This window comes from Lepisosteus platostomus, unplaced genomic scaffold (assembly GCF_059453375.1).
Source record: "Lepisosteus platostomus isolate fLepPlt1 unplaced genomic scaffold, fLepPlt1.hap1 Scaffold_93_H1, whole genome shotgun sequence".
Taxonomy (NCBI): domain Eukaryota; kingdom Metazoa; phylum Chordata; class Actinopteri; order Semionotiformes; family Lepisosteidae; genus Lepisosteus; species Lepisosteus platostomus.
The window spans coordinates 81,596-108,637 of record NW_028291705.1 but is presented as its reverse complement, the minus strand read 5'-3'; the positions used below and the strand labels follow the sequence as shown (position 1 = coordinate 108,637).

General features: G+C 53.9%; 9 non-coding genes across 9 annotated transcripts; all 9 read left to right on the top strand.

Annotated features, from left to right (window-relative positions):
- Positions 1–1,328: 1,328 nt before the first annotated feature.
- Positions 1,329–1,522, top strand: LOC148630655 (U2 spliceosomal RNA). Its single transcript, XR_015935084.1, has one exon. It is a non-coding gene; the product is annotated as a U2 spliceosomal RNA (small nuclear RNA).
- Positions 1,523–2,369: 847 nt separating this feature from the next.
- LOC148630654 (U2 spliceosomal RNA) lies at positions 2,370–2,560 on the top strand. Its single transcript, XR_015935109.1, has one exon. It is a non-coding gene; the product is annotated as a U2 spliceosomal RNA (small nuclear RNA).
- Positions 2,561–5,849: 3,289 nt separating this feature from the next.
- LOC148630653 (U2 spliceosomal RNA) lies at positions 5,850–6,040 on the top strand. Its single transcript, XR_015935060.1, has one exon. It is a non-coding gene; the product is annotated as a U2 spliceosomal RNA (small nuclear RNA).
- A 6,477-nt stretch (positions 6,041–12,517) lies between these two features.
- LOC148630652 (U2 spliceosomal RNA) lies at positions 12,518–12,710 on the top strand. Its single transcript, XR_015935073.1, has one exon. It is a non-coding gene; the product is annotated as a U2 spliceosomal RNA (small nuclear RNA).
- An 847-nt stretch (positions 12,711–13,557) lies between these two features.
- Positions 13,558–13,748, top strand: LOC148630651 (U2 spliceosomal RNA). The gene has a single exon (XR_015935108.1). It is a non-coding gene; the product is annotated as a U2 spliceosomal RNA (small nuclear RNA).
- An 847-nt stretch (positions 13,749–14,595) lies between these two features.
- On the top strand, positions 14,596–14,786 carry LOC148630650 (U2 spliceosomal RNA). The gene has a single exon (XR_015935107.1). It is a non-coding gene; the product is annotated as a U2 spliceosomal RNA (small nuclear RNA).
- An 847-nt stretch (positions 14,787–15,633) lies between these two features.
- On the top strand, positions 15,634–15,824 carry LOC148630649 (U2 spliceosomal RNA). Its single transcript, XR_015935106.1, has one exon. It is a non-coding gene; the product is annotated as a U2 spliceosomal RNA (small nuclear RNA).
- Positions 15,825–16,671: 847 nt separating this feature from the next.
- LOC148630648 (U2 spliceosomal RNA) lies at positions 16,672–16,862 on the top strand. Its single transcript, XR_015935105.1, has one exon. It is a non-coding gene; the product is annotated as a U2 spliceosomal RNA (small nuclear RNA).
- A 6,281-nt stretch (positions 16,863–23,143) lies between these two features.
- On the top strand, positions 23,144–23,336 carry LOC148630647 (U2 spliceosomal RNA). The gene has a single exon (XR_015935064.1). It is a non-coding gene; the product is annotated as a U2 spliceosomal RNA (small nuclear RNA).
- Positions 23,337–27,042: the final 3,706 nt, after the last annotated feature.

The window sequence follows — 27,042 nt, the reverse complement described above, 5'->3', positions numbered from 1 at the left end:
TAAAGGTAGACATACTGCCATTGCTGCTTCATTTGGCTTGTGTGTTCCCTCTGCCTGCTCGGCTGCGTCGAAACCTGGTGAGGGCGGTCTTCCACTTCGTTTGGAGTGGGGGGCATGAGTACATCAAGAGAGCGGATATGTGCAGGCCAGTGGAGGAGGGTGGTAGGTCGGTTCCAGACTTCCCGTTGAAACTAGACACAATATTTGTCGCAAATTTGTGTAAAACACTATACGAAGATCCGGATCACCTTTGTGTATGTTTTATCCGTTTGTGGTTTGCGAATACGATGAAGCACCTGGTAGTCTGGACGAATACAACGCCGAAGGCGCAAAAATTGCCCTGGCATTATAGACATGCGGTGGTGTGGTTACAGAAGCACCCAGGGTTCAGAAAGGGCTTGGGGGCTACGGACCACAAACAGATGTATAGGACTATCATGGAGAAGGGGGAACCTGCAGTGGTGGGGGTGTCGGAGGAGGAGTGGCGGCAGATCCAGCCGGTGGGTCTAGAAAACAGACTCAAGGACCTAAACTGGCGGGCTCTCTGGAACAGGTTGCCGGTGAGGGACACGCTCTACAGGCATGGGTTGTCCAGACAGGATAAGTGCCCGCAGCCTGGCTGTTCTGAGGTCGAAACCCTGCTTCACGTTTTCTGGGGCTGTGTTTTCGCCCAAAGGGTGTGGGGTCACAGTGCTGAATTATTACAGAAAGCCGCTGTTGATTTTGTTTTAAGCAGTCGGGTGGTGTTTCGGGGAGTAAAGGGGGTGAGAAAATGGAATAATGAATTTGTGTTATGGTATATAATTAGTTTGGTTAAATTTTATATATGGGTAGCGAGGAGGGAGGTGGTGGAGCATGGCAGTTGTGTTTCAGCCTTATCTGTATTTAGCAAAGGCAAAAATGAAGTTACTAGACGTGTTCGGTGGGACATCTTACGGTGGGGTTTTGCTGCGGCCAAAGAAAGATGGAAGGGATTAATTTCTTTGGGGTGTTAAATTGATTTCTGTATATGGGTTTGTTTTATAATAATATAAGGAATGTTGGGGATGGAGGAGGGATCTTTTTTGCATACAGGGCGGGATTATGGTAATGTAACGGTTTTGTGTTTATGGTTCTGATGTCTGTTTCTTTTGTGATTCTATTTTCGAAATGAACCAATATGAATACTGTTGTACTAACATTTTCATGACCGTTTGATTTGTGTTTCGGATTGTTGAGTGTAATAGTATAAGGGTTGTTGTTAGTGTTACAGAGGGAGGCTGGTTTAGGGTATGTTTGAATGTTGGGGAAGGGTGTGGTTGTCTTACTGTGCTGTGTTGAAGTTTGTTATGTTTGTAATAAAAAACATAAAAAAAAAAAAAAAAAAAAATCTGTTCTTATCAGTTTAATATCTGATACGTCCCCCATCGGGGGACCACATATTAAACGGATTTTTGGAACAGGGAGCTGGATCAGGAGCTTGCTCCGTCCTCTCCACGCATCGGCCCGGTATTGCAGCGCCTCCGGGAGCGGTGCACCACCTTCTCTCAGCGGTGAAAAGACAGACGTAGGTAGCTAGGTAGCTAGCTAGCTAGCGAGCGAGCGAGCAAGCAAGCGAAGTGGACTGGAGCTCCTTCTTCTCGGGTCTCGTCCCTCGTCCCCCATCTGTGTGTCTCTGTGTTCTGTCTCTCTCTCGCCCTCTCGGTTCCCGTGCTCCCTCTGTGCGCTTTCCCGCGTCTCGACTCTCTGGGCAAGCAGGCCGGCCCCCTTTTCGGCTCCCGTGCGTTTTCCCTCCAAAAAACTTAGGTTTTTCAGCCTTTTCCCAGGGAGGCAGGCGTGGCTTGCTTGCTTGCTTGCTTGCTTGCTTGCTTGCTTGCGTGCGTGTCCGTCCCCGTCCCTGCAGGCGGGCCCCTTTCGACAGCTGGGCGTTTTCCCTCCAAAAAACTTAGTATATCCACCTTTTCTTTCTTTTTTTTCGGCAGGCAGGCAGGCAGGCGTGTGTGCGCGCGCGTCCCCGTCCCTCCCTCCCTCCCGAGAGAGAGCTGCCCCTTGCCTCTGCCCGCAGGTGCTGGCGCTCGGCTTTGGCTTGCAGCCGGTTGGGCGCAGCTGCTGCCGGTGGGAGGGGCCTAAGCTAAGGAGGCCGGGCGGCTGGCGCCCCCTGCGGCTGCGGTCGTTGTCGGGCCGTTGACAGAAGATCAAAGAGCAGGGCCCCCGCCCGGGACTGGCAGGAAGGCAGGCGGGCAGGCAAGAGAGAGGGGGAGCAGAGTCCCGCGGCAGGCCTCTGGCTGCAGGGAGGCCGGCAGCTGCGCGGGTCCCGGGCTCCAGAGGAGTCGGCCTGCGCCACTGTGCGCCAGCGGAACGCCCGCGCGTCGGTCCGCGCCTTTGTGGGCATCGCTTCTCGGCCTTTTGGCTAAGATCAAGTGTAGTATCTGTTCTTATCAGTTTAATATCTGATACGTCCCCCATCGGGGGACCACATATTAAACGGATTTTTGGAACAGGGAGCTGGATCAGGAGCTTGCTCCGTCCTCTCCACGCATCGGCCCGGTATTGCAGCGCCTCCGGGAGCGGTGCACCACCTTCTCTCAGCGGTGAAAAGACAGACGTAGGTAGCTAGGTAGCTAGCTAGCTAGCGAGCGAGCGAGCAAGCAAGCGAAGTGGACTGGAGCTCCTTCTTCTCGGGTCTCGTCCCTCGTCCCCCATCTGTGTGTCTCTGTGTTCTGTCTCTCTCTCGCCCTCTCGGTTCCCGTGCTCCCTCTGTGCGCTTTCCCGCGTCTCGACTCTCTGGGCAAGCAGGCCGGCCCCCTTTTCGGCTCCCGTGCGTTTTCCCTCCAAAAAACTTAGGTTTTTCAGCCTTTTCCCAGGGAGGCAGGCGTGGCTTGCTTGCTTGCTTGCTTGCTTGCTTGCTTGCTTGCGTGCGTGTCCGTCCCCGTCCCTGCAGGCGGGCCCCTTTCGACAGCTGGGCGTTTTCCCTCCAAAAAACTTAGTATATCCACCTTTTCTTTCTTTTTTTTCGGCAGGCAGGCAGGCAGGCGTGTGTGCGCGCGCGTCCCCGTCCCTCCCTCCCTCCCGAGAGAGAGCTGCCCCTTGCCTCTGCCCGCAGGTGCTGGCGCTCGGCTTTGGCTTGCAGCCGGTTGGGCGCAGCTGCTGCCGGTGGGAGGGGCCTAAGCTAAGGAGGCCGGGCGGCTGGCGCCCCCTGCGGCTGCGGTCGTTGTCGGGCCGTTGACAGAAGATCAAAGAGCAGGGCCCCCGCCCGGGACTGGCAGGAAGGCAGGCGGGCAGGCAAGAGAGAGGGGGAGCAGAGTCCCGCGGCAGGCCTCTGGCTGCAGGGAGGCCGGCAGCTGCGCGGGTCCCGGGCTCCAGAGGAGTCGGCCTGCGCCACTGTGCGCCAGCGGAACGCCCGCGCGTCGGTCCGCGCCTTTGTGGGCATCGCTTCTCGGCCTTTTGGCTAAGATCGAGGTTCAAGTGGCTTGACCGCAGTTCCGAGGTCTTAGTCAGAGGGTCGGGAAGGCGGCGGAGGAGGCGACGGTGGAGGCAGCTGTTGGAGGCAGAGTCAACCGGAGGGGAGAGGACGGAGCGATGGAGGCGATTGGCGGAGTTGCGGCTTCGGCAGGCGGAGAGTGGTTGGGCAGAGAGGGACGGATGCGGAATTCCGTTCGTTTCGTATGGAAGGAGAGACCGGGAACCGAAAGGATGAAGAGAGAGGAGTTTTCGGACATTGTGCTGATCCAAGCTTTGGGCGTGGAGGTTCCGGATGTTTTTTGCTATCAAGATTTTCCTGGGAAAGGTATTTTTGATGTTTCTTTTATTTCTGAGAAAATTTGTATGGAGAAATGGAATGTTCTTCAAGCTCAGAAGGAGAACTTGCCCTTTGTTAATTTTGTTATAGAGCCATTGTTTGCCAGAGAACTAAGGCCTTTGACTGTGCATATGCATAATCCGTATGTGCCAGAGTCTGAGCTGGTATGTTTTTTGAGAAGATTTGTGGACATTCAAGGGAATGGTGTAAAGGTTATGGACTCTAGGAATTTCTGGACGGGGAAAAGGAGGTACATGGTGCGCTTAAGGACTATTGCATCTGAGAAAGGTGGGTATGTTCACCCACCAGCTTTCTTTATGATTGGTTCGAATGGAGGTCACCTGAATTACCCTGGGCAGCCATTTGTATGTCGGAACTGTGCAGCGGAGGGTCACGTGGCAGCTGAATGCACTGTTATTTGTTGCAGAAGGTGTGGGGAAATAGGGCATAGGGCAGAGAAGTGTGCCAAGCCCTTATCTTGTAATTTGTGTGGTGAAGCAAGCCATGTGTATAAGAACTGTTTTCAAAGGTCAAGGAGCTATGCAGGTGCAGCCCGGGCTCGATCGACTGCTGGAGAGTCTTTTGCAAGGAGGACGGGAGCGGCTCCAGGAGAACAGAGGTCTGCGGAGAAGGAGTCTATGGTGGCGGCTGGAGATGTGGCGGAGAAGGATGGAGGTTCGGTGTCCCCTAAGCAGGGAGAGGGTCTGGAGGAGGTCACCGAGATGGTGGAGGAGTTGGTCGAGGAATCAGGAAGGGTGTCGTGGGCGGAGAGTGTGCCTGACATTGAAATGGATGGTGATGAGGGGCCTTCGGGGAGCCAGGGGATGTCTGTTTCAGGAATTCCTAGTCGGAAGAGGGTGGCGGATCGGGATCCTGAGGAGGTGAAGGGTGACGGTGACTCAAGTGGAACAGGCCAAGTGGCGGAGAGGGGAGTCTCTCGCAGGAAGAAAGTGGCGGCTGGTGATCCTGAGGAGGTGGAGGATGACGATCCAAGTGGGGCTGGTCAAGTGTCGGAGGGGGGTGAGGGTATTGATTGGTCAGTGGCTCAGAGGGGGAAGGGTAAAGGGAAGGGTGTTGTTAGGCAAAAGGAGGAAGTGGGTGGGCAGGCAGTGGAGAGCGCAAACCCCTTCGCTGTTCTAACTGTTGATATTGATTCTGAGAAGGAGGAGGACGATGTCCCAAAGGGGGAGGTGCGGATGGGGGGGGGAGAGATGGATTTTTGGGATGGAGACATTGAGTGGAAGCAGTGGAGGGAGGAAAGGAAGAGTCGTATTCATTTTAAATGGCCTTTGGGGAAAAATAGGAAAGCAGTGGATAGGAATATGTTTGAAGATCTTTTGGTGGCTTTGGATAGGAAACGGGTGATGGCTGTGTCACGGTATGTAGAAAAGAAGTTTCCACAGCTTCTTTTTGAATACTCGCTTCTGGAAAAAAGAATGTTTAGTGGGCTACGTGTGTCGGGGAAAGGTAAAGTGGTGTGTAATGATGCTGTTGTTTCATTTATTAAAATGTTGTGTAGAAGGGATAGTGAGAGTAGTGTTTCAGATGATGATGAGGACTGTGTTTAGTTGTATTTAGGATGCTTTTGGGCTATGTTTGTTTTTGACTAAGTAGATGTTTTCTGTTTTAAGTGGGATTGATGGGTGGTGTGTTTGTAAGGGGAACTGGATTGTGTAGATAACTTATATATGGGATGGGATGCAACTGAGATGTTGTTGGTGGGGAAGTGTTTTGTAAACTGTGATGGGACGCAGACTGTATATAATGGGGTTAAGGGAATGAATGTATTGTAAGTTTGGGGATGGGGTTTTGTTTAATTTGCATATGGGGCGGGGTTATGGAGATTAGTGGGGTTTGAGATTATGTAATAGATTTAGACAGATTTGTGTTTTGTATGGTTTTTGCTGTGTAATAATTTGTTGGGAATTGGATGGGGAATGTTTAGAAGTTTTTGTTAGTTGACTGCTGAATGGAATTTTGTGTTTAACAGAATTATGGGTTGAGATGACTTTGGTTGTTATTGTGACTATTGTGTATTTGGAATTGTGTTTTGTTTTTTGGAGTTTTTGGAATTTCTTTTGTATTTTGTATAATAAAAAATAAAAAAAATCTGTTCTTATCAGTTTAATATCTGATACGTCCCCCATCGGGGGACCACATATTAAACGGATTTTTGGAACAGGGAGCTGGATCAGGAGCTTGCTCCGTCCTCTCCACGCATCGGCCCGGTATTGCAGCGCCTCCGGGAGCGGTGCACCACCTTCTCTCAGCGGTGAAAAGACAGACGTAGGTAGCTAGGTAGCTAGCTAGCTAGCGAGCGAGCGAGCAAGCAAGCGAAGTGGACTGGAGCTCCTTCTTCTCGGGTCTCGTCCCTCGTCCCCCATCTGTGTGTCTCTGTGTTCTGTCTCTCTCTCGCCCTCTCGGTTCCCGTGCTCCCTCTGTGCGCTTTCCCGCGTCTCGACTCTCTGGGCAAGCAGGCCGGCCCCCTTTTCGGCTCCCGTGCGTTTTCCCTCCAAAAAACTTAGGTTTTTCAGCCTTTTCCCAGGGAGGCAGGCGTGGCTTGCTTGCTTGCTTGCTTGCTTGCTTGCTTGCTTGCGTGCGTGTCCGTCCCCGTCCCTGCAGGCGGGCCCCTTTCGACAGCTGGGCGTTTTCCCTCCAAAAAACTTAGTATATCCACCTTTTCTTTCTTTTTTTTCGGCAGGCAGGCAGGCAGGCGTGTGTGCGCGCGCGTCCCCGTCCCTCCCTCCCTCCCGAGAGAGAGCTGCCCCTTGCCTCTGCCCGCAGGTGCTGGCGCTCGGCTTTGGCTTGCAGCCGGTTGGGCGCAGCTGCTGCCGGTGGGAGGGGCCTAAGCTAAGGAGGCCGGGCGGCTGGCGCCCCCTGCGGCTGCGGTCGTTGTCGGGCCGTTGACAGAAGATCAAAGAGCAGGGCCCCCGCCCGGGACTGGCAGGAAGGCAGGCGGGCAGGCAAGAGAGAGGGGGAGCAGAGTCCCGCGGCAGGCCTCTGGCTGCAGGGAGGCCGGCAGCTGCGCGGGTCCCGGGCTCCAGAGGAGTCGGCCTGCGCCACTGTGCGCCAGCGGAACGCCCGCGCGTCGGTCCGCGCCTTTGTGGGCATCGCTTCTCGGCCTTTTGGCTAAGATCAAGTGTGTGGCCTGACCGCAGCTTGCATCTTAGCCAGGAGAAAGGGAGAGACGGATCGCTTGTTTCGGGGAGACTCGAAGCCTTTTTTTGCGTGGCGGTTTTTTTCCGGCCATTTTTTGACGATGGAGGGAGGAGCCTTTTCAAGAGAAGGAAGAGTGCGACATGCTGTGCGTTTTGTGTTACGAGACAACGGGGAGAAGACGGAGTTCACTTCAAGGGACAGTTTCGAGGACGAGGTGATCAGAGATGCCCTGCACCTGGAGCCTGAGGACGTGTTCTGCCTACAAGACTTCCCGGGTAAGAGGTGTTTTGACCTTTCGCTCAACTCAGAGAATCTTGTCAGGGGCGTTTGGGCAGAGGTGAACAGAAGGAAAGGAGAGAAACCTTTCGTGGACTACTATGTGGAGCCCTTGTTTGCCAGGGAGTTAAGAACCTTGACAGTGGCAATGTTTAACCCCTATATGCCTGAAGAAAACATAGTCTGTTTTTTGAAGCGCTTCGTGGATATTCAGGGCATAGGGGTGAAGATAATAGACAGGAAAAACTATTGGACAGGGAAGTGGCGTTACAGGGTGCGTTTCAGAGCGAATGGGTCAGCACCGGACGGTCTTTTGCACCCGCCTGCATCATTTGAGATAGGCTCCAACAGGGGGTACTTGTTCTATTACGGACAGCCCTCGGTTTGCAGGAGATGTAGGAAGGAGGGACATCATGTGGTGGATTGCAGGGAGCGAATCTGCAGAAGATGTGAGGGGGTTGGTCACCTATCTTCAGAATGCAAGGAAGAGAGGAGGTGTAATCTGTGCGGAGGTGCAGGGCATATATTTAAAGACTGTGCTTTACGGAAAAGGACTTTTTCAGAAGTCGTGAGTGGAGTTGCAGGTGAAAGACCAGGTGCTGCAAATGAAGAGGAGAGACGAAGAGAGGTGGATGAAGGTGGGGAGGCTGACAATAGGGAACCTGGAAAAAAGGGAAACCGAAGGTTTTCAAAAGATGGAAGCTTCTTAACGGTAGAAGAAGAGGAAACCGGAGAAGTGGTGAGAGGGGCAGAAGAAGGGGCGGAGCTCAATTTGCATATGCAAAGTGAGCTCACAGATGGAAGTTTTTCTGATAAGGACAGCTTTTCAGAGGTTTCAGAGACGCCAGGACTAGACTTTTTGAAAGCAGCTGTGATGGAAGTGGGACAGGAGGTGCAAAGTGTCCAGGAAGGGAGTTGGGGAGAGAGGATGGAGGAAGAGGAGGGAGAAGGGCCGTCGGTGTCTAAAAGATCCATAAAGAGGAAGGCACAAGGCTCAGATGCTCTAGTGGCCAAAAAGGCAGATAGAGGTACTGAGGATTTGTCACTGAGTGATACACCTGTCTCAGAGGTCCTGGTGGCAGTTTACACACCTGGAGAGGGTGAAGTCCATGATGAGGGACTTGTTCTGTCCCAGTCCAGAGATTGCTCAGTATTATCAGGAGCTTCTTGCATACCTGAAACGGATGAGGGCAACCAGGTACTTACCGGTGGTGGGGGTGTCCAGGCTGAGCAGAAGCTGAGTAGTGAGGAGGGCCTTTGGCTCGATTCGGACCTCCCCAGAGATTTCATCGACCTGTGCAAATGGAACGAAAAGAATAGAGATGTTCATTGGCCAGCCGGGTTTGAAGAACAGGATCTGCAGAAGAAAGGGATTAAGTACAAGTGTGAGTACCTTGGTAAAGAAGTGAGACGCATTCAAATATATGGAAGAACCCACTCAGAGATAGGTTCAAAAAAGTGCCTTTTCTCGGATTTAGTAAAGCAGTGGAGGAACAGTGCTGGGAAGGCAAAGGAAGCCTTTGCTTCAGGGGTGTACAGAAAGGAAGGAAGGTATGTGAAAAAGTTGGATGCCTCATCAGGTTTTTTAAAGAAGTGTGAATGGCAGAACGGAAATGTGAGGTTCCCGAACAAGGCGGGTGGAATCAAAAACGTACTCAGAAGATTTCCGGGAGTGAAACTCGAGAACGAAGGAGCGGCTAGGAGAATCACAAGATTGACTGTGAGTGGTCATCAAGAATCGGAAGTGCGGGACGCTTACATAGCGGTGATGGCCATTATAGATAAATGGGAAGAGAAAATGTAAAATAATTATTCATGACCATAAAAGTCCTCACGTTAAACACCAGGGGGCTGAGGGACAAAGTGAAAAGGACAGCAGTCTTTCAGTCTTTGAGGATTTTTAATTTCGATGTCTGTCTTTTGCAGGAGGTTCATTTGAAAAATGATAATGATGTGGTCGGTTTTGCGCGTGAGTGGGATAGAGGTGATTCTAGGTGGAGTGTGGGTGGGGTTCACTCATCGGGTGTGGGTGTGTTGATTGGAAATCGGGATGTTTTAGTCGAAGGGAGTGTTGCAGTGGTACCGGGAAGAGTCTTAAGTGTTGATTTGTGCATTGGTGAGTGTAACTTTAGAATAGTGTGTGTCTATGCTCCTGCTGTAGGGTCAATGAGGGCAGATTTTTTTAAAGAACTGTTCCCTTTGTGTGCCACGAATAGGTTCCTGGTTATTGGTGGAGATTTTAATGTTGACCTCTTTAATAAGGAAGAGGCAGGGGCAAAGCAGCTGCGCACACTATTGACGCGCTTTAATTTAGTTGATAGTGCAGTGCGTTTCCGAGCAAAAGGGGTGGTACCTACCTGGAGAAACACAGCGGGTGTAGCGAAGCGCCTTGATTATGTTTTTGTATCCAGGGAGGTGGCAGTTGGTGGAGTAAACACTCATCCGGCCTGGCTTTCAGATCACGATATTGTAGAAGTGGATTTGAGCCTGGCAAGAGGAATGTATGGGAAGGGTGTATGGAGAATGAATGTTGAGGTGTTGGAAGAGAGAGAGTATGTAGATTGTATGAGTTTGTATTTGAACAGGTGGCGGGAAGAAAGGCGACAGCATGTTCCCACGTTGGAATGGTGGGAGCAGATCAAAAAGAAAATCAAAAAAGAAACGAGGTCATATTGTCGTGAGCGTCAGAAAAAGGTGAGGAGAGAGGGGAGACTGCTCCAGGAAGAGCTGAATAAGCTCTACGCTCTCCTTAACGAAGGAGTGCAAGTGGACATGGCTGAGGTGGCAGCCTCAAAAAGGAAATTAAGGGCATATCACGAGGAGAGGGCAAAGAATTTTATTTTTAAGGCCCGAGTTGACTCATCCCTGCAGCAAGGGACCTGTGTTTCTTATCTTTTTAGACAGGTGAGAAAGCAACAGGTTAAAAGAAGGCTGGACGGGATACAAGTGGATGCGAGCACAGTAGTAGCAGATAAAGAAGGCATGTTGGAGGCAGTGTTTGGTTATTATCAGAATCTCTTTTCTGAAAAGGAGATGGGAAGGGAGACAGATTTTGCCTCCCTGGATTGTATTGTCTCAAAGCTGCCAGAGGAGAGTAGGGCCCTCTTAGAAAGGCCGTTTACATTAGAAGAGCTCAGGGTGGCCTTAGCTGGCTCAAAAAATGGAAAGGTGCCTGGAATTGATGGTTTGCCATCAGAATTCTACAGGACCTTCTGGGGTATATTGGGGCCGATCTTGCTGGAGGTAATGAAGGAGGTTTTTTGCAAGGACGTTTTGGGAAGATCGATGCGTGAGGGGGTTTTGACTCTGCTGTATAAAAAAGGCCAACCGACAGAGTTAGCGAATTGGAGGCCTTTAACTATGCTTTGCTCAGACTATAAACTGTTCGCAAAGGTGTTAGTTAATAGGATGAAAGGGGTGTTGGACAAAGTGATTGGGAAAGATCAGACGTGTGGGGTCCAGGGAAGGAAAATTACCTGGTCATTGCAGTTGGTTAGGGACATAATAGCGTGGTCCGAGCAGAGGAATATCCCCCTTGCACTGGTGAGCCTTGATTTGGAGAAGGCCTTTGATAGAGTGTCACATAAGTTTTTGTGGGCCGTGATGGAGAGGATGGGTTTTGGCACACTTTTTATTAGGTGGCTAAAGACTCTGTATAAGCACGTAGGGAGTAGAGTGGTGGTGAATGGGTATCTTGGGAAATTGGTAGAACAGAAGGTGGGCGTGAGACAAGGTTGTCCTTTATCGCCTCTATTGTTTGTAATCTATTTGGAGCCTTTTGTTAGGATGGTTAACGCGAGCCCACGTGTAGAAGGAATAATGCTGCCTGGGAGTGGTGGGGGGAGGGTGAAGATGACTTTGTATGCTGACGATATCACTTTGATGGTAGGGTCGAAGGAAAGTCTGCAGGAGGCTCTGGGGATTTTCGATAGCTTCGCCCGGATATCTGGGGCAAAGTTAAATAGACAAAAAAGCAAAGTTAAATATTTTGGGTGTTGGAGGGACGAAAAGGGGAGTCTCTGCGACCTGAATTACTGCAGGGGTCCTTTGAAAGTTTTGGGGGTTTCTTTTAATGACCTGAGTACGATTCATAACAGCTGGCAAGAGGCATTGGAGGTGGTCAGGAAAAGGCTACTCCGATGGGGCGACAGAAGGTTTTCTTTCATCGAAAAGGTAATCATATTAAAAACAGACGTGTTACCCGCCCTCACGTTTTTAGCAAATGTGTATCCTATGCCGGCTAGGTATAACAGGTATCTGGTCAGAGAAGTTTTTAGTTTTTTGTGGAATAAAAAATATGAATATGTAAAACGTGTAGATATGTATAGATCCATAGAAAAGGGGGGTAGGTCAGTACCGAACATGCCGATCAAGTTAAATTGTTTATTTGTGTCTGGTTTGTGTAAAGCTTTGAAACAGCCGGTGTCTCATGATCATCAGTACTTTGTAAGATTTTGGTTATCAAACAGCATGCGCAGACTCACCAACTGGAAGAACGACGTCCCTCACGGTGAAGATCTGCCCTGGCATTACAGGCATGCAGTGTCCTGGACAAGGAAACATCTGGAGTCGGTGGACGAGTTGGAGATGCTGGATCACAGGGCACTGTATTGCGCTATAACAGAAAGAGAAGAAGCCAGGGTTGTGGGGGGCGTTGCAAATGAGATCTGGGGAAGAGTGCAGCCCAAGGGTTTGCGTTTGGACTGTCTAGACCTCAATTGGTTAACGGTATGGAAGAGACTTCCAGTAAGATCCGTATTATATAAACATAAGTTGACTAAACAAGTCGGGTGCCCTCGAACGGGATGTTGTGGCGAGGAAAGCATCGAACATGTATTTTGGTTCTGTAATTTTGCGCAAAAAGTGTGGGAAAAGAGTAAAATTGTTTTGGAAGCTATAGATAGCACCTTTACGATAAACCTTGCAACAATAATGTTTGGTATAAGGAGGGGGGGGAGAACGAAAGAAATGTGTTTTTTGTTATGGTTTTTAATTAGCTTTGTGAAAATAGAACTGTGGGCTGCAAGAAATTTGTTGGTGAAGAAGGGAGTGACATGTGATGTGGGAGGGGTGTGGAAAAAGGTATTGTGGGATGTCAGATGTATGGTGGCCAATGATAAAAGGAAGTTGAGTTTTCACGCTGTTAAAGAAAAGTGGAAAGTATTGGCCAATGTCTAACTATTGATGGTCTTGTTTATTGTAATCCCATGTTTTGATTGGTTTATGCAGTGTTTTGTTTGAGTTATTTGTGTGTCTATATGTTTGATTTTGGTGATTAATGAGGTTTCTGTGAACTTGTTTGTTGTTACTTTTTGATAATAAAAAAAAAAAAAAAAAAAAAAAATCTGTTCTTATCAGTTTAATATCTGATACGTCCCCCATCGGGGGACCACATATTAAACGGATTTTTGGAACAGGGAGCTGGATCAGGAGCTTGCTCCGTCCTCTCCACGCATCGGCCCGGTATTGCAGCGCCTCCGGGAGCGGTGCACCACCTTCTCTCAGCGGTGAAAAGACAGACGTAGGTAGCTAGGTAGCTAGCTAGCTAGCGAGCGAGCGAGCAAGCAAGCGAAGTGGACTGGAGCTCCTTCTTCTCGGGTCTCGTCCCTCGTCCCCCATCTGTGTGTCTCTGTGTTCTGTCTCTCTCTCGCCCTCTCGGTTCCCGTGCTCCCTCTGTGCGCTTTCCCGCGTCTCGACTCTCTGGGCAAGCAGGCCGGCCCCCTTTTCGGCTCCCGTGCGTTTTCCCTCCAAAAAACTTAGGTTTTTCAGCCTTTTCCCAGGGAGGCAGGCGTGGCTTGCTTGCTTGCTTGCTTGCTTGCTTGCTTGCTTGCGTGCGTGTCCGTCCCCGTCCCTGCAGGCGGGCCCCTTTCGACAGCTGGGCGTTTTCCCTCCAAAAAACTTAGTATATCCACCTTTTCTTTCTTTTTTTTCGGCAGGCAGGCAGGCAGGCGTGTGTGCGCGCGCGTCCCCGTCCCTCCCTCCCTCCCGAGAGAGAGCTGCCCCTTGCCTCTGCCCGCAGGTGCTGGCGCTCGGCTTTGGCTTGCAGCCGGTTGGGCGCAGCTGCTGCCGGTGGGAGGGGCCTAAGCTAAGGAGGCCGGGCGGCTGGCGCCCCCTGCGGCTGCGGTCGTTGTCGGGCCGTTGACAGAAGATCAAAGAGCAGGGCCCCCGCCCGGGACTGGCAGGAAGGCAGGCGGGCAGGCAAGAGAGAGGGGGAGCAGAGTCCCGCGGCAGGCCTCTGGCTGCAGGGAGGCCGGCAGCTGCGCGGGTCCCGGGCTCCAGAGGAGTCGGCCTGCGCCACTGTGCGCCAGCGGAACGCCCGCGCGTCGGTCCGCGCCTTTGTGGGCATCGCTTCTCGGCCTTTTGGCTAAGATCAAGTGTAGTATCTGTTCTTATCAGTTTAATATCTGATACGTCCCCCATCGGGGGACCACATATTAAACGGATTTTTGGAACAGGGAGCTGGATCAGGAGCTTGCTCCGTCCTCTCCACGCATCGGCCCGGTATTGCAGCGCCTCCGGGAGCGGTGCACCACCTTCTCTCAGCGGTGAAAAGACAGACGTAGGTAGCTAGGTAGCTAGCTAGCTAGCGAGCGAGCGAGCAAGCAAGCGAAGTGGACTGGAGCTCCTTCTTCTCGGGTCTCGTCCCTCGTCCCCCATCTGTGTGTCTCTGTGTTCTGTCTCTCTCTCGCCCTCTCGGTTCCCGTGCTCCCTCTGTGCGCTTTCCCGCGTCTCGACTCTCTGGGCAAGCAGGCCGGCCCCCTTTTCGGCTCCCGTGCGTTTTCCCTCCAAAAAACTTAGGTTTTTCAGCCTTTTCCCAGGGAGGCAGGCGTGGCTTGCTTGCTTGCTTGCTTGCTTGCTTGCTTGCTTGCGTGCGTGTCCGTCCCCGTCCCTGCAGGCGGGCCCCTTTCGACAGCTGGGCGTTTTCCCTCCAAAAAACTTAGTATATCCACCTTTTCTTTCTTTTTTTTCGGCAGGCAGGCAGGCAGGCGTGTGTGCGCGCGCGTCCCCGTCCCTCCCTCCCTCCCGAGAGAGAGCTGCCCCTTGCCTCTGCCCGCAGGTGCTGGCGCTCGGCTTTGGCTTGCAGCCGGTTGGGCGCAGCTGCTGCCGGTGGGAGGGGCCTAAGCTAAGGAGGCCGGGCGGCTGGCGCCCCCTGCGGCTGCGGTCGTTGTCGGGCCGTTGACAGAAGATCAAAGAGCAGGGCCCCCGCCCGGGACTGGCAGGAAGGCAGGCGGGCAGGCAAGAGAGAGGGGGAGCAGAGTCCCGCGGCAGGCCTCTGGCTGCAGGGAGGCCGGCAGCTGCGCGGGTCCCGGGCTCCAGAGGAGTCGGCCTGCGCCACTGTGCGCCAGCGGAACGCCCGCGCGTCGGTCCGCGCCTTTGTGGGCATCGCTTCTCGGCCTTTTGGCTAAGATCAAGTGTAGTATCTGTTCTTATCAGTTTAATATCTGATACGTCCCCCATCGGGGGACCACATATTAAACGGATTTTTGGAACAGGGAGCTGGATCAGGAGCTTGCTCCGTCCTCTCCACGCATCGGCCCGGTATTGCAGCGCCTCCGGGAGCGGTGCACCACCTTCTCTCAGCGGTGAAAAGACAGACGTAGGTAGCTAGGTAGCTAGCTAGCTAGCGAGCGAGCGAGCAAGCAAGCGAAGTGGACTGGAGCTCCTTCTTCTCGGGTCTCGTCCCTCGTCCCCCATCTGTGTGTCTCTGTGTTCTGTCTCTCTCTCGCCCTCTCGGTTCCCGTGCTCCCTCTGTGCGCTTTCCCGCGTCTCGACTCTCTGGGCAAGCAGGCCGGCCCCCTTTTCGGCTCCCGTGCGTTTTCCCTCCAAAAAACTTAGGTTTTTCAGCCTTTTCCCAGGGAGGCAGGCGTGGCTTGCTTGCTTGCTTGCTTGCTTGCTTGCTTGCTTGCGTGCGTGTCCGTCCCCGTCCCTGCAGGCGGGCCCCTTTCGACAGCTGGGCGTTTTCCCTCCAAAAAACTTAGTATATCCACCTTTTCTTTCTTTTTTTTCGGCAGGCAGGCAGGCAGGCGTGTGTGCGCGCGCGTCCCCGTCCCTCCCTCCCTCCCGAGAGAGAGCTGCCCCTTGCCTCTGCCCGCAGGTGCTGGCGCTCGGCTTTGGCTTGCAGCCGGTTGGGCGCAGCTGCTGCCGGTGGGAGGGGCCTAAGCTAAGGAGGCCGGGCGGCTGGCGCCCCCTGCGGCTGCGGTCGTTGTCGGGCCGTTGACAGAAGATCAAAGAGCAGGGCCCCCGCCCGGGACTGGCAGGAAGGCAGGCGGGCAGGCAAGAGAGAGGGGGAGCAGAGTCCCGCGGCAGGCCTCTGGCTGCAGGGAGGCCGGCAGCTGCGCGGGTCCCGGGCTCCAGAGGAGTCGGCCTGCGCCACTGTGCGCCAGCGGAACGCCCGCGCGTCGGTCCGCGCCTTTGTGGGCATCGCTTCTCGGCCTTTTGGCTAAGATCAAGTGTAGTATCTGTTCTTATCAGTTTAATATCTGATACGTCCCCCATCGGGGGACCACATATTAAACGGATTTTTGGAACAGGGAGCTGGATCAGGAGCTTGCTCCGTCCTCTCCACGCATCGGCCCGGTATTGCAGCGCCTCCGGGAGCGGTGCACCACCTTCTCTCAGCGGTGAAAAGACAGACGTAGGTAGCTAGGTAGCTAGCTAGCTAGCGAGCGAGCGAGCAAGCAAGCGAAGTGGACTGGAGCTCCTTCTTCTCGGGTCTCGTCCCTCGTCCCCCATCTGTGTGTCTCTGTGTTCTGTCTCTCTCTCGCCCTCTCGGTTCCCGTGCTCCCTCTGTGCGCTTTCCCGCGTCTCGACTCTCTGGGCAAGCAGGCCGGCCCCCTTTTCGGCTCCCGTGCGTTTTCCCTCCAAAAAACTTAGGTTTTTCAGCCTTTTCCCAGGGAGGCAGGCGTGGCTTGCTTGCTTGCTTGCTTGCTTGCTTGCTTGCTTGCGTGCGTGTCCGTCCCCGTCCCTGCAGGCGGGCCCCTTTCGACAGCTGGGCGTTTTCCCTCCAAAAAACTTAGTATATCCACCTTTTCTTTCTTTTTTTTCGGCAGGCAGGCAGGCAGGCGTGTGTGCGCGCGCGTCCCCGTCCCTCCCTCCCTCCCGAGAGAGAGCTGCCCCTTGCCTCTGCCCGCAGGTGCTGGCGCTCGGCTTTGGCTTGCAGCCGGTTGGGCGCAGCTGCTGCCGGTGGGAGGGGCCTAAGCTAAGGAGGCCGGGCGGCTGGCGCCCCCTGCGGCTGCGGTCGTTGTCGGGCCGTTGACAGAAGATCAAAGAGCAGGGCCCCCGCCCGGGACTGGCAGGAAGGCAGGCGGGCAGGCAAGAGAGAGGGGGAGCAGAGTCCCGCGGCAGGCCTCTGGCTGCAGGGAGGCCGGCAGCTGCGCGGGTCCCGGGCTCCAGAGGAGTCGGCCTGCGCCACTGTGCGCCAGCGGAACGCCCGCGCGTCGGTCCGCGCCTTTGTGGGCATCGCTTCTCGGCCTTTTGGCTAAGATCAAGTGTAGTATCTGTTCTTATCAGTTTAATATCTGATACGTCCCCCATCGGGGGACCACATATTAAACGGATTTTTGGAACAGGGAGCTGGATCAGGAGCTTGCTCCGTCCTCTCCACGCATCGGCCCGGTATTGCAGCGCCTCCGGGAGCGGTGCACCACCTTCTCTCAGCGGTGAAAAGACAGACGTAGGTAGCTAGGTAGCTAGCTAGCTAGCGAGCGAGCGAGCAAGCAAGCGAAGTGGACTGGAGCTCCTTCTTCTCGGGTCTCGTCCCTCGTCCCCCATCTGTGTGTCTCTGTGTTCTGTCTCTCTCTCGCCCTCTCGGTTCCCGTGCTCCCTCTGTGCGCTTTCCCGCGTCTCGACTCTCTGGGCAAGCAGGCCGGCCCCCTTTTCGGCTCCCGTGCGTTTTCCCTCCAAAAAACTTAGGTTTTTCAGCCTTTTCCCAGGGAGGCAGGCGTGGCTTGCTTGCTTGCTTGCTTGCTTGCTTGCTTGCTTGCGTGCGTGTCCGTCCCCGTCCCTGCAGGCGGGCCCCTTTCGACAGCTGGGCGTTTTCCCTCCAAAAAACTTAGTATATCCACCTTTTCTTTCTTTTTTTTCGGCAGGCAGGCAGGCAGGCGTGTGTGCGCGCGCGTCCCCGTCCCTCCCTCCCTCCCGAGAGAGAGCTGCCCCTTGCCTCTGCCCGCAGGTGCTGGCGCTCGGCTTTGGCTTGCAGCCGGTTGGGCGCAGCTGCTGCCGGTGGGAGGGGCCTAAGCTAAGGAGGCCGGGCGGCTGGCGCCCCCTGCGGCTGCGGTCGTTGTCGGGCCGTTGACAGAAGATCAAAGAGCAGGGCCCCCGCCCGGGACTGGCAGGAAGGCAGGCGGGCAGGCAAGAGAGAGGGGGAGCAGAGTCCCGCGGCAGGCCTCTGGCTGCAGGGAGGCCGGCAGCTGCGCGGGTCCCGGGCTCCAGAGGAGTCGGCCTGCGCCACTGTGCGCCAGCGGAACGCCCGCGCGTCGGTCCGCGCCTTTGTGGGCATCGCTTCTCGGCCTTTTGGCCAAGATAACTAGTACGTGGCTTGTCCGCGGCTGGAAGTCTGTGTCAGAAGGTCGGGATTGGCGGCGGAGGAGAGAAGACGAGTGGCGAGAGAGCGGAGCAAGCAGCGGCGAAGGAGGAACCACTGGGAGAGGAGGAGACCAGTCGACTGGGAAGCGGCGGGAGTACAGCTAAGAGCCACCACTGGAATCGCTCTGGGTGAAGCCCAGGGGGTGAAGGTGGGGCTCCCAGATGACGTCTTTTGGTGGTGAGTGGCCTTCGGCGGCGGCGGCTGGGCGCCCTCTGTCCCATGAAGGGATAATGAGGGGCACGGTGCGCTTTGTATTGAAGAATGTGGAAGAGCGAGCGGAGTGGATGGTAAGAGGCAGATTCGAGAGGGAGGTGTTATTTAAGGCGCTTGAGATCGAGAGATGGGATATTTTGTGTTTACAAGATTTTCAAGGCAAATGTATTTTTGATCTGACACTTATTTCGGATGTGGAATGCGCCAGGGTATGGAGCAAAGCTCAACTTTTGAAAGAAGAGGAACCGCTGAGCAAATATCGTGTAGAGCCTCTTTTTGCAAGAGATGTGAAGACCTTGATGGTTCATATTTATAGCCCAAGGGTGCCTGAGGCTGATATTCTGACCTTCTTGCGAAGGTATGTTGATGTGCAAGGAGAAGGGAGGAGGGTTATAGATGACGAGAAGGTTTGGACTGGAAAAAGGTCATACACAGTAAGATTCCGCCCGAATGATAAGATAGAGGGGGGTCTGATAACTCCACCAGCCAATTTCAGTATTGGGCCGTATAGAGGATACATGTCTTACCCTGGACAGCCTAAAACATGCCGGAGGTGTGGTCAATCAGGGCATTTTTTTGTGGACTGTGTGACCGACATGTGTAAAAGATGCGGGGAGCTTGGACATGTGGCCGCTGCTTGCCGTAATGCTCTGGTGTGCAATCTGTGTGGGGTTCCGGATCATTCTTACAGGACGTGCCCCAGAAAGGTGCGTAGCTTCGCAGCTGTGGTCAACGAACGAAGGGACAAGGGACTGGAAGAATCGACTGCATTTCCTGATGGACAAGGGAGATCAGTAGAGGGCAGCGTCCCAGAGAGGGAGTACCGGAAAATCCAGGAGGTGGGCCTTGTCGAAGGGGCAGTGGAGCGCTCGACAGAGCCGGTAGGTGGTTCCAGAGGATCCAGAGAAGGTGGAACTTACCTGGAAGAGGCTGATCAGCGGAGAGAGGATCCTGGGGAGGGGACGTCCGTGTTGGGGCAGGAACAAGCGTTGCAGGAGCCCGGGAAAGAGGAGGAGGCGGGTCGTCAGGGGACCTCCTTAGAGGCCGAGACGGTTGCTGAGACACCTATGAGTCCGGAAGGAGAGAGTTCGTCAGGACAAGGCTGGGAGACGGTTACAGGAAAGCGGAGAAAGAAGAAGAGAAATCGGGAGGCCTACGAAGAGGACTGCACTGGGCTCGAGGAGAAGAGGTCAAAGGAAGCATCATCATCCTCGGAGGAGGGCGTGCACTCTGAAGAGGGAGGGGCCTCGACAGACTCTGAGTATTCGGAGGAGGAGAACGAAGTCCCCATGGCGGGCGAGAAGGAGGTGGTGGTAAATGATGACGACATGGATGATGATGATGAAAGGTCCGAAGAAAGTGAGGAGTCCAGTGAGGAAACAGGGGACTCGCATCCCGAGGTGCCAGAGAGGGAGAAGACGTTTCCGGGTGGTGAAGAGAGAGAGGAAGCGGTGGTGGAGCATGAGAAGGAGCGAGTGCCCCCCGACCCGCCGGAGGTGGTAGGAGAAAAGAACGTTGGCTGTGTTGAGGGAGCTTTGATTGACTCTAGTGCAGGCATTTCAGAGAGTGGCGGGACGTTGGACCCCAGTGGGGTTACAGACCCTGAGGGTTTTTTTGACCTTGAGGTTATGTCCCCAGTGACACCTGGGCCGTTCCAGACGCCCAGTGGGGAAAGTGAGGCGGGGAGTCCTGGCTATAGTGCTTTGTTCGCGGACTTGGTGGGGAAGAAATGACAAACTGTGTAAATGAGGTCAAAAAAAATCTGTTCAAGTAATGTGCGTGGGTTAAGGTGTGATATTAAAAGACACGCTGTTTTTAGTTACTTGAGTGACCTGAACCCAGCCTTCTGCTTTTTGCAGGAGGTACATTTGCAAGGTCCAAGTGATGTAACAAAGTTCACTAATGAGTGGAAAAAAGGTGCGTCGTGGTGGAGTGTGGGCGGTGTCCACTCGTCGGGTGTTGGAATTCTGTGTGGAGACCGGGGGTTTCAGGCCTCTGAAATAACCTCGGTTGTGCCTGGACGCCTTCTGGTGGTTGATGGAAGCTGGTGGTCTGCTAGGGTGCGTCTGATCGGTGTGTATGCCCCTGCTGAGAGGGCCCTTCAAGCAACGTTTGTAAAAGATCTGGAGCCCTGGCTTTTCACAAATAGAGAGATTGTAATGGGGGGGGATTTTAACATCGATTTATCTGACTCGCAAGGAGGGGGAGTGCGAAGCCTTAAGGAGTTGGTAGAGAATTTCCATCTTTTGGACGTTTTCAAGGATTTTAATAGTGGTCTTAGAAACTTTACTTGGCAGAACAGCAGGGGGCACTGCAGAAGATTAGATTATATTTTTTCTTCCCTTAAGGCTAAAAAAGTTAGTTTGGCAGCTTCTCCTGTGTGGTTTTCTGACCACTGGGTTTTAGCGGCGTCCTTTGAATTAGGGGATTCTGGTTTTCGGTCAAATTATTGGAAGCTTAATGTGTCCGTTCTGGATGAGATTGGGTACCGTCTTTTAATTTTGGATTATATAGACAGCTTTAAGAATACATTTCCTTCTGTTGGTTCAAAGATAGAGGCGTGGGAGAGTTTTAAACGATCCGTAGCGCATCTTTCCATGAAATACTGCAGGAAAAGGCGCTGGGAGGAGAGGAAGGTATTGAATGCCCTGCAGAAGGAATTGGAGTTGGTTTATGTTGATTTTAATCGTGGGGGCTCCTTTTGCGCGGAAAGAGCAGCAGAGTTGAGGAAGAGACTAAAGGAGGCTTGGCAAAGAAGGGCCAAGGGCTTCCTTTTTCGCCTAAGAGGAGTTATTCTAGAGAATGAGGAGAAGTGCTCAGCTCAATTTTTTGGCTCGGTCAGGTCTAGGCAGGAGAAGGTCTTTTTTTCAGAGCTCAAAATAGACAACGGTACAACCACAAGTGAGGTAAAGGAGATGCTGGGCTTTGCTTCAAAATTTTATAGAAGTCTCTTTTCAGAAAAGGAAGTGAGCCAGAAGGAAAAAGATAGTTTTCTAGAAGATCTTGCGCATCTGTCTGAGGCTACCGAGTTGGAGCAGGATGTAAGTGCCATGGAGCTCCGAGAGGCAATGCTGGGTTTAAAGAAAGGAGCAGTCCCCGGGATAGATGGGTTGCCAATAGAATTTTATAGAGCCTTTTGGGTTTCATTAGAGCCGCTTTTGTTGGAGGTTTTTAAAGAGGTGCTCAGTGGGAGCGGGTTAGGCGGGACTATGAGGACGGGTGTTATTACTCTCCTATATAAAAAGGGCGACAGAAAGGATCTTGAAAACTGGAGACCGATCCAATTATTGTGTACGGATTATAAAATATTAGCTCGGGTTTTAGGTAGGCGTCTGAGAACTGTGATGGGGTCCCTAGTAGGTGTAGATCAGACATGTGGGGTAGAAGGCCGGAAGATCGGATGGAACCTGTCGTTGATTAGAGATGTGGTGGAGTGGGTGCAAGACAGGGGCCTTTCCCTCATGTTGGTCAATCTTGATCAAAACAAAGCATTCGACAGAGTCCATCATGGGTTTTTATGGGAGGCGTTAAGTAGGATGGGCTGTGGAAAGACTTTTGTAACGTGGCTGCAGACGCTCTATAGGGGGGCAATTTCCCGGGTGTGTATTAATGGTAGATTAGGGGAGAACTTGGTGGTCCAGTGTGGAGTGAGGCAGGGATGCCCCCTGTCCCCTTTATTATATGTTTTATTCATTGAACCGTTGCTAAGGAAAATTCGCAGTGACTCGGCAATAGAGGGAATGTTGGTGCCTGGGAGCGACGGGTTGCGCATAAAAGTCGCTGCCTACGCGGATGATGTTTCTTTGTTTTTAACCTCTGATCGGTGTTTAGATAGGGTCCTATCGGTGGTTCAGGATTTTGCGGCAGGAACAGGGGCTGCGCTAAACACTAGTAAGAGTACCGTCAAGCTTTTTGGTGCTTGGACGGATCGGAGACGTGTGATTGGGGGATTGCCGGTGGTTAACGGGCCTGTAAAGATACTGGGGGTTTGGTTCAATTCAAGGAACTCTGCAGTCCTAAACTGGGAACATCGTTTGCAGAAGATGAATCAGAGGCTTGGTCAATGGAGTCGGAGGTCACTTTCCTTTAAAGGGAAGGTCCTGGTTTTAAAGGTGGATATTTTACCCCTGCTGTGGCATCTGGCAGAGGTTTTCCCCTTGCCGGTGTGCTTCCGAAGAATGGTGGTGAGAGCGGTGTTTAGATTCATGTGGGGGGGGAGGTATGAATACGTGAAAAGGGCTGACATGTACAGAGCAGTGGAGGACGGTGGCCGGGATGTCCCCAACATACCACTGAAGTTAGATTGCTTGTTTGTGGCTAGGCTCTGCACATTGCTGCGCGCGCCTATGGCCCATCCGTGTAGGTTCTTTGTCATGCTTTGGTTTGCACAGAAAATGCGACATCTTGTGGTGTGGTCTAATACCACTCCCAAGGCGGAAAGGCTCCCGGGGCATTATAGGCATGCTGCGACATGGGTGAGGAAGCATCCTGAAGTCAAGAGCGAAGAAATTGTTTTAGACCATCGCCGCATGTACGCTCTGATTGTACAGAAGGAGGCCCAGGCAGTGGTGGGGGTCTCTCAGGAGACATGGGCGAGGATTCAACCGCGTGGCTTAGATAATCGGCTTTGTGATTTGAATTGGCTTGGGCTGTGGGATAGGTTGGCAGTACGGGAAACCTTGTGCAGGCATGGCCTCTCGAGGCAGCCCTTATGTCCCAGGCTTAATTGTACAGAGGGAGAATCAATAAGGCACGCTCTTTGGGAGTGTTCTTTTTCTAGGGATGTATGGTCTCAGTGTGTTTCTTTGTGTTTTTTGGTTTCGACTGATTTTGTTTTGTCTTACAGGTTGGTTATGAGGGGGGTTTCGGGGGTGAAGAGATGGAATGTGAATTTTCTGTTTTGGTTAATGATTAGTGTTATTAAGTTTCAGATCTGGTCATCCAGGGATGAAATTGTTAAACACGGGGTTTTTACATCCAGCAGAGAGGTGGTGGGGAGGATTAGGTCTGATATTGGAGGGAGGGTTAAACGGGATGTTCTGCGTTGGGGTTTTTCGGCTGCGAAGGAAAGGTGGAAGGGATTGATTGATTTATCACTGTAAGTTGTTGTATCGGGGTGATGGACTTGTTCTGTGTCTTTTGTACTTTGTAATAAAAAACAAAAAAAAAAAATCTGTTCTTATCAGTTTAATATCTGATACGTCCCCCATCGGGGGACCACATATTAAACGGATTTTTGGAACAGGGAGCTGGATCAGGAGCTTGCTCCGTCCTCTCCACGCATCGGCCCGGTATTGCAGCGCCTCCGGGAGCGGTGCACCACCTTCTCTCAGCGGTGAAAAGACAGACGTAGGTAGCTAGGTAGCTAGCTAGCTAGCGAGCGAGCGAGCAAGCAAGCGAAGTGGACTGGAGCTCCTTCTTCTCGGGTCTCGTCCCTCGTCCCCCATCTGTGTGTCTCTGTGTTCTGTCTCTCTCTCGCCCTCTCGGTTCCCGTGCTCCCTCTGTGCGCTTTCCCGCGTCTCGACTCTCTGGGCAAGCAGGCCGGCCCCCTTTTCGGCTCCCGTGCGTTTTCCCTCCAAAAAACTTAGGTTTTTCAGCCTTTTCCCAGGGAGGCAGGCGTGGCTTGCTTGCTTGCTTGCTTGCTTGCTTGCTTGCTTGCGTGCGTGTCCGTCCCCGTCCCTGCAGGCGGGCCCCTTTCGACAGCTGGGCGTTTTCCCTCCAAAAAACTTAGTATATCCACCTTTTCTTTCTTTTTTTTCGGCAGGCAGGCAGGCAGGCGTGTGTGCGCGCGCGTCCCCGTCCCTCCCTCCCTCCCGAGAGAGAGCTGCCCCTTGCCTCTGCCCGCAGGTGCTGGCGCTCGGCTTTGGCTTGCAGCCGGTTGGGCGCAGCTGCTGCCGGTGGGAGGGGCCTAAGCTAAGGAGGCCGGGCGGCTGGCGCCCCCTGCGGCTGCGGTCGTTGTCGGGCCGTTGACAGAAGATCAAAGAGCAGGGCCCCCGCCCGGGACTGGCAGGAAGGCAGGCGGGCAGGCAAGAGAGAGGGGGAGCAGAGTCCCGCGGCAGGCCTCTGGCTGCAGGGAGGCCGGCAGCTGCGCGGGTCCCGGGCTCCAGAGGAGTCGGCCTGCGCCACTGTGCGCCAGCGGAACGCCCGCGCGTCGGTCCGCGCCTTTGTGGGCATCGCTTCTCGGCCTTTTGGCTAAGGTCAGAGGTCGAGGGAGAGAGGATCGAGAGGACAGCTTTGCGTCGACACGTTTGGATTGCCTGGATTTTGGACCCGGATTGCTTTTGGACTACGATTTTTTGCCTTTGGACGTCGGACTTTTGATTTTTCACCCGGCTTTGCATTCCGTGGCTGTTTTGGTGGCCGAAAGGCTGCCCAACCATGGCTGCAGGGCCTGGAGAGGCGAGGAGGGCTGGGAAGGACCCCAGCATTAAGTGGACTCTCCGCTTCCGCTGGAAGCCGGAGACGGCACCACCTGGAAGGGAGAAGTTCGAGGATGACGTCCTGTTTGGAGCTTTGGGGCTGAAGGCATCAGAGATCTTGTGTGTGCAGGGGAACCAGCCACAGAAATTCATGGACACCACCTTCATCAGCGCCGATATCCACAAGAGAATGGTAGGGAAATGCACTGAGATCATTAAGAACGGCGGATTTCCGGAGTATGAGTGTGGGGGACTGCAGAGCGACAGCAAGAGGTGGGTGGTTTTGCACATGTTCGATCCATTTGTGAAAGACGCCGACGTGAGTACCTTCCTAAGCAGGTACGTGGATGTGAAGGCGGGTCCCTTGGGGCTCAAGGACACACGTACTGTGTGGACGGGAAAACGTCGGTATCTGGTGGAGTTGCGGCAGGACAAAACAGCAAAGGACGGATACAGCCACCCACCAGGCACATTCGCCATCGGAGGAGGTAGGGGGTACATGTTTTATTGGGATCAGCCTGACTTTTGCAGGAGGTGCCGGGCCTTCGGACACCGAGAGGGGGCATGTACGGCGGAGAAATGTGGCAAGTGCGGCTGTCAGGGACATCAAACCAGAGAGTGCAAGGTGAAAGAGTGCTCTTTGTGCGGGGATAGAGGCCACCTGTTCCGGCAGTGTAACAAGAGGGGCACGGCCACGGAGGAGGCGGCCACGAAGAAGGCGGCCACGGAGAAGGCGGCCACCGAGGAGGAGATCATGGAGGAGGCGGTCAGAGAGTGGATGGCGCAGGAAGACGAGGCTAGTGAGGGGGAAGGCCGGCCGAAGGGTAGCAGACCCCCTGGTAAGGGGGAGAAGAAGGGAGGAAGACAGGGGAGAGAGGTGCACCAGGGAGAAGAGGACGGAGAGCGACCAGGAACGTCGTGGGGCTCCGACGTGGAGCAACTGGAGACGGCGCAGGGAGGGGACGGTGAAAATCCGGGAACATCAGGAGGAGCAGACGGAGGGGCCGGAACCTGGGCGGAGGTGGTGAAGAAGGGGCGCCCCCTGAAGGACGGGGGAAGAACTGCGACACCGACACCGACGCCAACAGAGGAGGAGGGGATGGTAATCCTGCAGGGCGCAGGGAAGAAGAGGAGGTCAAAGAGGCAGAGGGCGGAAAGGCGTCAACAGGAGACGCAGGAAAAGAAGAAGAGGACGGCCGAGGAGGAAGGCCAGGAGGAAGACCCGGGAGACTTCGCAGACTCTGAGGGGATGGAAGAGGAGGAGGGAGTTTTGACGGCCTCGAGTGACTCCGAGGCCGAAAGCACCTCGGAATCTCTCCCCCCAGGGCAGGGGTCAGGGGCGGCAATGCTGGCCGTCTACTCAGTGGCGGCCAACGTAACGGACGATGGCAGCCCCGTAGTCTACTGCCAGCCTGAAACGCCAACTCCGGAACGAGAGTCCCCGGACAGCCGCGTGGTCCACTTTATGGACACAGAGGATGGCAGCTCGGAGAGTACAGCAGGGACGGCGAGCTCACCTGATTCCAGCCGATCGGAGGGAATGGAGAGTGACAGCCCCCCTCAAGACCCGCCATGACCCTCACAGTTGCAACAGCTAACGTGAGGGGTCTGAGGAAGCAGGAAAAAAGAGTGGCAGTGTTTTCCTACCTGTCTCGAAGGTATCTGGATGTGATCTTTCTGCAGGAAGTCCATCTCAAGGACCTCGACGACGTGAGGACCCTTCAGAGGGAGTGGAGGAAGGGTCCTTCGTGGTGGAGCGTCGGAGGGGTGAACTCCTCTGGTGTGGGTATCCTGTGCGGCTTGCCAGGGTTCGCCGCCCAAACAGTCAGCTCAGTAATTCCCGGACGTCTGCTGGTGGTGGACGGAACCTGGAGGGGAGTGAAGATAAGGCTGGTTAACGTGTACGCCCCAGCAGACAGAAGGCAGCAGGGCTCCTTTTTGAAAGACCTGGAGCCCGTGCTGTACACCAATAGAGAGCTGATTGTAGGCGGCGACTTTAACATCGACCTGGGAGACCCGCACGGCCAGGGAGTTCATCTGTTGAGGTCCTTGATCGCGGATTTTGGCCTTCGAGATGGGTTTAAGAACGTTGCACACCACACCTGGGACAATGGAAGAGGGAGTTTTCGACGCCTCGACTACATCCTCTCTACTGTGAAGTGGACAACGCTAAGCAGGCAAGTGACCCCTACCTGGTTCTCGGACCATCGGCTGCTCACGGTCTCCTTCGGTGTTGAGGACCCGCGCTTCCAGGCTGGGTACTGGAAGCTGAACAAACAAGTTCTTCACGAGGAGAGATACCGAAGGAAGATCGAGACAGTGCTGAAAGACCTGGAAAAGAAGAGGGAGCTTTATAGCTCTGCGGTGCACTGGTGGGAATCGTGCAAACAGACTCTCGCAACGGTCACCAGGCGATACTGCTGGATCCGGCGGAGTCTGGAGGAACGCCAGTGCGCCCAGCTCCAAGAGGAGCTGGAAGCACTGTATGAGCAGCTGAACCAGGGGGGCGCCTTCGACGGCGAGAAGATCGCCAACGTCAGGAGCCTGCTTAGGGAAAGGTGGCTGCAGAGAGCAAAGAACTTTCTTTTCAGGCTGCGGGGAGTTTGGAAGGA